The sequence below is a fragment of the Rhineura floridana genome, chromosome 2 (genome assembly GCF_030035675.1).
Source record: "Rhineura floridana isolate rRhiFlo1 chromosome 2, rRhiFlo1.hap2, whole genome shotgun sequence".
Taxonomy (NCBI): Eukaryota; Metazoa; Chordata; class Lepidosauria; order Squamata; family Rhineuridae; genus Rhineura; species Rhineura floridana.
The window spans coordinates 214,204,766-214,215,667 of record NC_084481.1 but is presented as its reverse complement, the minus strand read 5'-3'; the positions used below and the strand labels follow the sequence as shown (position 1 = coordinate 214,215,667).

At 41.1% G+C, this 10,902-nt stretch overlaps 1 long non-coding RNA gene across 1 annotated transcript in view; it reads right to left on the bottom strand.

Annotated features, from left to right (window-relative positions):
- Window positions 1-1,538: 1,538 nt before the first annotated feature.
- LOC133377666 (uncharacterized) overlaps window positions 1,539-10,902 on the bottom strand; it is a 29,681-nt gene continuing 20,317 nt past the window's right edge. Inside the window, exons 5-6 of the long non-coding RNA XR_009760765.1 lie at window positions 4,020-4,043; window positions 1,539-3,302 (exon numbers count right to left, since the gene is read on the bottom strand). This is a non-coding gene — a long non-coding RNA (uncharacterized LOC133377666). The remainder of the gene's footprint in view (window positions 3,303-4,019; window positions 4,044-10,902) is intronic.

Here is a 10,902-nt window from a genome sequence, read left to right as displayed (position 1 = left end):
ATGTGTGAGCGCCAGCATTTTCTGCTTAAAAGTAAAATGGAAGGGCTGACTTTCATTCCATTGACCTGTCTCCAGTCCTGGGATTTTAAGGCTAATTGGTCAAAAGAGGTGCCCTCAACATATTGAAGCAGCACAGCCCAAAAGGTGTTTGTCTATAAATCTATATCTATATTCTGGATAGTTGTTTGTCCGTTCACCTGCTCTGTATGCGTGCGGACATCTTACGTTATAACCAGATTTGGCATGATGGTTCCTGAGAATCAAGGAGCAGGTTTTGGTCTGTGTTTGTGTACGATCGGACACCACTTTGAATCAAGGTGGTGGACTGAACTTTTCGGATGTGCACCAATTTAGACACCTCTCATGATATTGCAACTGTCATGCCCGCAACTGAAGGAACCCTCCTCAGAGGAGGAACTGGCGCTCTCCAAAGCAAACGTTACAGAGGACCATGCTGTGTCAATGGACAGTGAGCCAAAGCAGGGAGATCTGGAGTCTTCAGGGGTCAAGACCCCCCAACCTCTTCCACAAGACACAGGGCCCATGCAAAGAATTGGAAGTGGAACTGAGCTGACACTGCGTCTGGGGGGGCACCAGCACCTAAAGGTGCAGGCACAGTCAGCTGGCAGAGGATTGAGTGCCTACCTGAAGAGCAAGAACTCCTCAGGAGTAATGGGCTGTTCATGAGGAAGCTACTCAGGCAATCCAAATGGCCTGCAGCTGTGCTCTGGGCAGGGCTCTTGAAAGCTCATGGTTAGAGACTACTGGATTTTGGCCTTGAAAGATAGTGATAGTTGGTGTCTGGACTGCCTTGGGCTGTTTTTGGGTCTTATCTCTTGTGTTGCTCTTTTTTTGGACTTGGACTGTGACCAGATCTTGCTTTTTGGCTTGTTCCTGTGAGTGGATGTGGGACTGCTGGATTTGGTTTTATCTGAAGCAAGACAGTAGCCAAATGTTGCATGATGGTGCTTGAAATCAAGGAAGGGTTTTTAATCTATGTTTAGAGACAGCTGGATGCTATTTTTAATCAAGATGGTGGACTGCACCTTCAAAGGGTGCATTATTTTAACCACATCTGGCAGGATTGTATATTATAGATTACCCAACAGCATTAGAATGATACATATTTTTTTAGAAATGAAAAAACGTATCCATTTATAAGAATTTCTGAGCAATGATAGGTGCTGTTTCCTAGCATTTTCATAAACAAAATTTAATGGATTAACCTGCCACCCTGAGTGTTTGGCGCCATCCTTGCCCATATATATACATATATATATATATATATTGCGCCTTTGCTCAAGGTACAAGATCTTTTGTGTATGAGTGTGCGCATATATGGGAATGCAGACTTGCTCAATGCCAGCACTTAACTTGGACAGAAATAATGTGAACAGAAAGCATCAGACAAGAGCATCAGTGAAAATGACAAAAGGTGTTTGTTTCTCGCTTTATGTGTTGTCCCTACCAGGGCAAAGGAGAAACTCTTATAATCCATCCCAGAAGAAACAGGGAAACATTAAAAAAGCGCTGCAGAAGATTTGTTTACTTTTATGCAAGACATTTCAAACTTGCTGTGCTTTTTCAAGAGTACAACAATACAAAAATCATTTACCCTCTTCAGACATTCTTGGCCATGCAATTGCAATCCCATGGCCTGGGTGAGCAGGGCTGATCGGCCCTGTCCCCTCCAGCCCAGCCCAGCCCCGCTGTAGTTTGTGGGTTGGAGCTGAAGGTCTGAAGCAGGAGCCTGCTGTGCATGGCTAGGCTCCCCATGCCACTTAGAACCCTGCATGATCAGAGTTTTAATGCAAATAGCAGGCTCCCCACTTCAAAGATTCAACCCCAGTTCAAAGACAGCAGTGAGGCCAGCCCTAAAGGGATGTGATGGCAGGAGCAGGTCTATTGAGCATTGCCCTGCTCTCCCTCTTGTGGGAATGTAGTTGTGTGAGGATCTTAACACCTATAAAGGCTATAAATCTGAAAAATTTCTCACATCATCACTGTATATCTCACATACGTAAAACCAACACCTATACTGTCTAACTCAACTTCACAAAATTACTTACAGTAAAACTGTCCCTTTCAAAATCAAGGAGAACATTTTGGTTATTCCTCTTTGCATCTTTATCATCATCATCTGATTTCTTACCCATCCTTCAACACAAGGTCCCAGGCAGGTTATAGCAGATTAAAAATGCAATATTGAAACTAGTTTAAAACAAGTACAATCAAAAGAACAAGATGGGTCCTCAATCTCAGGTGTCAAAAGGCTAGAATAAAAAAGGTGCATCTTCATCACATACCCTTTAAGATAGGCAGGGAATCTTTTTTCAGCTCGAGGGCCACATTCTCGTGTGGGCAAACTTCTGAGGGGCATGTTGGCAGTGGCAGGCATGGCCAGGGGCAAAAGCAGGTGGAAGAATTAATGTAAATTTTGTCTTTGTATAAGCAGGCTAGTTTCTACACATACTGACACTCCCTCCTCTTTCCTCCATCCAGACAGACAAAAGGCATGGTCGGATCTCAAGGGTGCATTCCAGCCAGGCAAAAGCACTTGAGGATGCGAAGCAGGTCTGGGGAGAGGGCGCGTCCTGAGGAATAGGGCTGAGCACAAGATAGAGAGATCAGGAGAGCCACATTTGGCCCTCAGGGACTGAGGTTCCCCCTCCGTTTAAACATTTTATATATTATTTTCACTAATATATACATTTTTATGCATACACCCTAGTAAATCCATTTCATGAACATACTCCTTGGCTGAAGAACTGCATTGCAACATTCAGAGAAGCTCGAATTTTGAAGGAAGGCTGTGTTTTGGTTCACGTATTGTTTCAGAAAGTGTAAATAATGGAAGTGTGCCTTTATATGCAAAGTGAATAAAATTTCTTTCCCTCCCCGCAGCTCACCCCCTCAGTGACGTCCTGCAGATTTGCCCATTCAGTCGAGCAGATCCGTCTTCCTCTTCGTGTGCGCTTTGATCCAACAAACCATGAACAGAGCTCTGGTTATGGATGAGGGGGAGGGTTCCTTGCCTTCCAACTCCTTCCCTCTGTGCCCCTCAAAAGAGTGTTCCTACAAACTGAAGCACCTTCTGGGATAGTGTGGGGGTTGTGACAGAAGGGCTGGAGCAGGAGAGAGGAATCAGCATGAATTGGGGATACACACAGACCCCTTTGTTCGAGCAGATGTGTCTTTCGGCCCCAGTTAGTGGTCTGCTGGATCCAAGCCTTGGCTTCCTTTCTCTGGGTTGAGAAAATAGCAGCAAAGGTGATCTTATCCTTTTCTCAGCAAATGTGTGCCTAATAGTGGATTAGAGCAGGATAGAAAAGAGAAAGGAGAAAAAAGACTGGGTTTAAGAAGTCAAAGATGATATGGTTCTGAAGCATGGCACAAAACAATGGATTGTTTTATGGGGGGGGGGGGTTGTGTGCCTGTGCCGTTGAGTTTAAATGCTGGCCCCACCCAAATCTGGTTTAACAGAGGGATCACTTAAGGCTTACTTGAAGCCAGAAAGTGGAATTATTCCAGAGGTGTGTCTCATCTAGACAATACTTTAGTCTCACATTTCCAGTTCAGCTTTTAAGCCAAATTATTCTAAACTTCTAAGCAATGCAGTGTCGGCAACCCATGTCAGAATTATAGGGCAGGCAACTTGTGCCCTTGGGCCACGGGAGGCCCTCAGCTGGTTTCAGGAGCCCTCTGTGATTAGTTGAGATCTGTGGCAAGATCACTCTTCCCACCACAAGCCACTGGCTGAGCCTGAAAGGGGAGAGAAAGAGAGAGATGGGGGGAGAGATGGCCCTAGCTACTTTTGGAAGTGGCCCTGCCCTCAGCTGGTTTTGACCTTGCCCACCATCAACACGTAGCCCCCAACAGATTGCTCTTCAGGGAATTAAAAAAAAAAAAAGTTCCCCACCCCTGGTTTAGGGGTAGGAGTAGCCAAAACTTTGAAGCTCCTATCTACACCTTTCAGAGTTCAAGGTTCATGAAAAGACAAATACATTACAGATACATACAAGCTGTGATTCCAGACAAGGAGCCTGCAAGAAAAACAAGGGTTTATTCAGTGAGTGTCCTGGAGAAATAAGAGATACCAAATATAGACCCAACATTATCATATTTGTCTCTAGCTTCTAGGCTCAAGTCACAACTTTGCTCTATGCAGTATGTGTCAGAAGAAATATGATCTCATGTAAGCACCTCTTTCTGTGTTTAGACAGATGCCTCCTTAGGAGAGCGGTGTTCCTTACAAATTTCATCTCTAAAAAATAGCTCAGTCTTTCTGCAAGAGCCCACTTAGCTGAATCTTTGACTGTTGCTTATGAAGCATAACAATTTGATACGAAGCTCCAAGAAGACAGAGAAAAATTGTAAAGTTACCTACCCCAGCTCAGCTTGACCGTTCCTGCAGCTGTTATGTATGCAAGTATGTGATGAAGCTAGGATCCAAGTTAGGATCAGGAATTCTATGCCTTAATGCAATTTCAGTTATTTTTAGGTCGCTCTGGGTGGGAATGCAACCAGGCAAAAGAATTCTTACCTAGATTTCTTGGTCTGGTATCCAGTGCTGTGTTAAAGATGTTCCTTAAGAGCATGGTGTAGGTAGGAAAAAGCATTGGAGCTAAAATAGCTAAATTATTATTATTATTATAAAAAAATTGTATACCGCTATTTTGTTAAAAACATCAAAGTGGTTTATAACACGTTAAAAACAAACACCACCATAGAATAAAATACAATAAAAACAAAGGTCAGCTGTTGCAAAAGAGAAAAGGCTAAAATCTATCCTTTAAGTATATTTTTGGTTCTCATAGGTGTGTATGTAAAAAGGGAATATCTGACATGAGGGGAAAAGGTGGCAAGGTTCAAAAGCCTACAGATTCCTGCGATACCATCCTGTTTACAGTCATGTAGCTCCAGATTGGTGTGAACCTGGAGTAAACAACTATTATTCTGCTAATTAAAACCTCAAGCTTAATTTGCACCTTAGTGGTATCTATATCTGACGGAAGAGATCCTTTGTTCATGGGTAAACAGGATTTTCAGTTAAAGGATCTTCAACCAATCATCCTTTGTGTATGAAATGGTTCATCAAATTTAACTTACTGCTACTTCCCATAAAAATGTTTGCATTCATATCATGTAGCAAGCTGTGTAAAGGAAGAGGGTCAAAGAGAGGGAACAATCCCAGCATGCCCCACTGGTTATGCCAACTCCTTAGTCCAGTTATGAAACAAAGTGTAGGTTTTTCAAGGGCAGCCCTTATACAGGAGTTACAATAAATGATGGTTTGAGCAGGGGTGCATGTGTGCTGTGTTAATGATCCATGCACTAATACCAGTGCAAAGGTGCCGTTTGGCCCATGAGGCCATTTTCCCCAAGCCATGCACATTCACCCACCAGCTGACATCACTAATGATGTCAGCTGATGGGCAGGAGGACAGGGTTTAATCCTACCTTGGCTGTACAATCCTGTTCCCAAAAGGGAACAAGTTCATGCAGCTAAGGCAGCAGGATTTCATCACTGCTCATCAGCTGTGGGGATTAAAGCCCTGTGCAAAGTGCCCTTTGAAGCAGCTTTCATGTGAGACCTACTTCAAAGAGGCTTTTACAAATAATAGTACAGTTGGATGGGGCCTATAAGGCCATTGAGTTCAAGTCCCTGCTCAATGCAAGAATCCATCTTAAAGCATACCTGACAAATGGCTGTCCAGTTGCCTCTTGAATGCCTCCAGTGTTGGAGAGCCCATCAGCTCCCAGGGTAATTGGTTCCACTGTCATATTGCATAGCCATAGGAGGTTTTTCCTGATGTTCAGCTGAAATCTGGCTTCCTGTAACTCGAGCCCATTATTCCATGTCCTGCACTCTGGGACAATCAAGAAGAGGTCCTGGCCCTTCTCTGACAGCCTTTCAAGTACTTGGAGAGTGCTGTAATATCTCCCCTCAGTCTTCCTTTCTCAAGGCTAAACATGCCTAGTTCTTTCCGTCTCTCATAGGGCTTTGTTTTCAGTTCCCTGATCATCCTTGTTGCCCTCCTCTGAACCTGTTCCAGTTTTCTGCATCCTTCTTAAAGTGCGGTGTCCAGAGCTGGTTACGTTACTCAAGATGAGGCTTAATCAGTGCCGAATAGAGGGGAACTATTACTTCACGCAATTTAGAAATTATACTTCTGTTAATGCAGCCAAAAATAGAATTTGCCATTTTTGCAGCCACATCGCACTATTGGCTCATATTCAGCTTGTGATCAACAACAATTTCATGATCCAGTGATTCTCAAACGGTGCACTGCGGCACACTGGTGCACTGCAAGAGGTGTGCCGCGAATATTATGAAAGTATATTTTAAAAATGAGAAGAAACCCATTTGTATAGAGATTTATTATATCCATGATCAATTAATAGCTAGGCTAGGGCCCTAGGGTAACAGTTATTATTGTACACAGCTAGCAAGCAACATGACCGAGGAGCATTTGAAATGCATTCAAAACACTCATACGTGCGTGGTCGCTTAGGATGCAGGCTGGTGACTCACTTATATTAGTTTGAGCCAGACAACGGAATAGGCTACATGTTCTCTCTGACTGTGTTACGGAATAGGCTACATGTGCTCTGTGACTGTGTTAGATGTGCAATTCAATATATATTGTATGTGAGTGTTGTATCTATATGCAATTCAGCTTTTCTATTATTATTTTTTATGACATATAGCACCCCATAAAAATGGATAAATTTGTTAAGAGGAAATGTAGCATTGACGACTGTGAATCTGAAAGTGAGCTTACTTCAAAAGCAACAAATGTCAATAAAGTTAAAACACAACTGCCAATATTGCAACAGTTATTTAAAGTTTGGTTTTTTCTGGATTGGAAACGAAGATAAGCCTTTCCCACTGTATGTTGTCTGTGGTGAAAAAATGTCAAATGAAGTCATGGTTCCTAGCAAGTTAAAAAGACATTTTACAACTAAACACTCACATCTTCAAGGAAAATATTCAAATTATTTCAAAAGATTGTCAGAGCAGCAATTGAAACAAGCAAACATTTTTTAAAAAAGATGAACAGTTTCTGAAAAGGCTCAAATCGCTTCTTATGAGATATCTGAAATGGTGGCACAAAAAATGAAGTCACATACCCTACCTGAGCCAATTATTTTGCCGGCATGTAGAAAGATTGTTAAAACAATATTGGGAAATGAAGCAGAACAAGAAATAAGCAAAATTCCCCTCTCAAATGATCATAGAATCATAGAATAGTAGAGTTAGAGGGGGCCTACAAGGCCATCGCGTCCAACCCCCTGCTCAATGCAGGAATCCAATTCGATACAATTTGTAGACGAATTACAGAACTGTCAGCTGACATAGAAGAAAATGTATATAAATTATAAAATACAGATTTTGCTTTGCAAGTTGACAAATCTACTGACATCAGTAACAAAGCACAGCTACTTGCATTTATTCGTTTTATTGATGGAGACCAAATAGTAAATCAATTTTTTTGTTGCAAAGAAATGCCAGCTACTACAAGAGGTTAATACATCTTTAATACTTTAACCGCCTACCTTGAAAAATGGAAATGTTCATGGAAGTCATGCATTGGCATTTGTACGGATGGAGCTCCATCTACGGTAGGCTCTATGAAAGGGTTTACAACGCTCGTAAAACAGCAAAATCCCAATGTTATTACAACTCATTGCTTTCTACATAGGGAGGTCCTCGTTTCAAAAAATTAGGAATTGAATTACAAAAAGTTTTAAACCAAGTTGTCAAAATGGTTAATTTCATTAAAAGCAGACCATTAAAGACTCACTTATTTAAGCAAATTTGTATTAATATGGATTCACAGTACAGATGCTTAATTTTACACACAGAAGTGAGATGGCTGTCAAGAGGGAAGGTGCTATGTCACGTACATGAACACCAGAAAGAGATGCTTGCATTTTTTGAGGAAGAAAAACATTTATGCTTTTGTGAATATCTTCGTTGTGAATTTTGGATTTCCAGGCTGGAATATTTAACAGAGATATTTATGCACCTTAATAACCTCAATACAAGTATGCAAGGTAAAAATGAAAATATTCTAACTTTGACAGATAAGCTAATTGCATTTCAGAAAAGAATAGCAATTTGGAAAAATAGAGCTAGAGACAGTAATTTTGAAATGTTTCCTTTGCTACGTAAAACCCATATAAAAGAAATGACTCCTATCATGGTTGAGCATTTGACAACTCTGGGAGAGAAATTAAACTTTTATTTTCCATCATTAAACGTAGAAGACTATGATTGGGTTCAAAACCCATTCATAAAAATTCCATCGGATGTTGGTTTGAAATTATCTGAAGAAGAAGAACTGGCTTCTATATCCAGCCATCGCGGTCTAAAAATCAAACATGAAGAGTTGTCTATCAAAAAATTTTGGATTTCAATTAGGGAAGAGTATCTTTCAGTAGCTAAAAAAGCTTTGTCCATTTTGATGCAGTTTTCTACATCATACCTGTGTGAATTAGGATTTTCTTCACTAACTAACATTAAATGCAAAAAAAGAGAAAGACTCCAATGCATTGAAGATGAAGATTTATCTCATATACATCCTGACATTGAAAAGGTCGCCAAAAAACATCAAGCTCATGTCTCACATGACCATGCTTAATTTATTAAAATAAGGTAAGTAATAGTTTTCTATAGTTTAAGTTATTTTTATTCATAGTTTAAAATATATTGTATTTTTAATTTTGTACACTAAGTGTGCCAGAAAATTTTTGTTTTACAGTGCGCCGCGAACCAAAAACATTTGAGAACCACTGAATTGCTGAGCCAAGTATCCCCCCCCCACTCGTTACCTCCCCCCAGTCTGAGAAGAAGCCATTGATAAGCACTCTTTGGGTACGATTCTGTAGTCATCTGTGGATCTACCTGATAGTTGTTCAATTCAGTCCACATTTAGCTAGCTTGCTAATCAGAATATCATGGGACACTTTGTCAAAAGCTTTGCTGATGTCAAGATATATTATGTTCACAGCATTCCCACAGACTACCAAGAAGGTTACCAGATCAAAACATGAGATAAGATTAGTCTGCTCTTCACAAATCCATGTTGGCTTCCAGTAATCACTGCATTGTTTTCAAGGTTCTTACAGATTGGCCGCTTTATAATCTGCTCCAGAATTTTCCCATGGATAAATGTCAGACTGACTGGTGTTACAACACGTGTCCTTGGGAACCTGAGTGTGTGAACCTGTCACCCACACGTCCCATGAAACACACTTCCTTGAGGGGGATCTTTTGCGAGGGATAAAACAAGCACTTTGCCTTGAAATGTGCCTAAATGGTGCATGTATAACGCAACAAATGCAGGTCCAAACCAGACTAAAGCAAAGCTTTCTTTTATTGAGAGAAAAGAGAAGAATAGCATTACAAAATTACTGGGTGCGTGTGCCTGTGACTCCTTCCATTCAGGATTTAAAGGAGCAGATGATACAGCATCTTCCGGGGGAGGGGGAGTGGGAAAAGACATTCATCCTCTTTCTTTTTCAAGTCCTTACAAGCCATCTCAGCCTGGGCTAATGCCTCATTTCGCTCCCTCTCCATTTGTCTTAAAGCCCACCTGATTTTTTCTGCTATTGCATTCATTTGTTCAGGCCAAAATTGTCACAATCATTTCTCCACCCTTCATTCAAATCCACACATTCCTTTTTAAATGCTTCAGTCAAACTGATGCACTCTCTTTCAAATTTTTCATTCCAACTGGCTTGCTCTCTTGCAAAAGCCTCTCTTTCTTGATCAAATGTCTCCTCTGCCTGAGCCAACTTACTCGACTCCTGATTTTTCTTGCGTTCTTCCTAGATCTGACAAATCCTGACATGTATTATAAAGTCGTCAAGCAGCTGCAGTACTTTTATTTGATTTTGAGGGTTTGTACTCTTTACAGTATCCCTCATTTGCTTCATTCATTGTTTTTATAGGGTCATCTGTCTTAAAACACTCATCATCCCACACGCACCTTCCTTTCTTAATCAACCATTTCTCTATCTTCGATAGGAGCTCTACTGAACTCATAAAGCGTTTTGTTCCCTCCATGGCTGCCACTTTTGCCGTAAGTTTAGAAATTTCTAACACCAAAAGCCAAATGCAAAGAGTGAAACAGTGTACACACAAACAACCAAACCTAGTCTCAAAATAAATTCAGGGATGAGCCACCTTCAAATGCCACATTCCCAGATCAAGCCACTCATGAGTAAAGCTGTTGCCACCAGCTTTTTCTCCTAGATTGATTCTCAAAAGGAAAAACAAGGGGGGTATCTAAAGGGACAGGAACCAGTTAGGAATCTCTGCCAGCCAGAGCACTGAACCTTCCCAGTGCAAATCCCATTTCCGCCTTTCCCAAATGCCTAGCACTCCCCCCCCCTCAAGCTACTTGCAAGGCTTCGTTTTTTCAGATTTGTTTGGAAGGGGAGGGAGTCACAAGTGTTATCAAGAGCTTTCAAAATGGATGGGACCCAGTTTAGGGAAACTCCTTAGTAGCTTCTGGCCACTAGTGGGTTAACCTTCTTTATCCAGTATCAACTTTGACTAAACGCTGTGCCAGAATTTCCCAGGCATTTTAGCATGTGTTTTTAAATTGTTTTAACTGTTTAAATTGTCTTTTAAATTGTTTTTAAAAGATGTGTTTTAAATTTGTGTATGTGTTTTTAGTGTTTTTAGGTACTGTAAACCGCCCAGAGAGCTTCGGCTATGGGGCGGTATATGAATACAATAAATAAATAAATAATAAATTGCCACCACCTTTTGCCAAAGTTTTGTTGCCAGGGACAGAAGGGGAGGGTGATAACCATGTGCCAAGGAATCTCTATACCTTAACCTCTGAATTGTACCACAGCATTTAAAGGACATTTCCCTGCTTATTT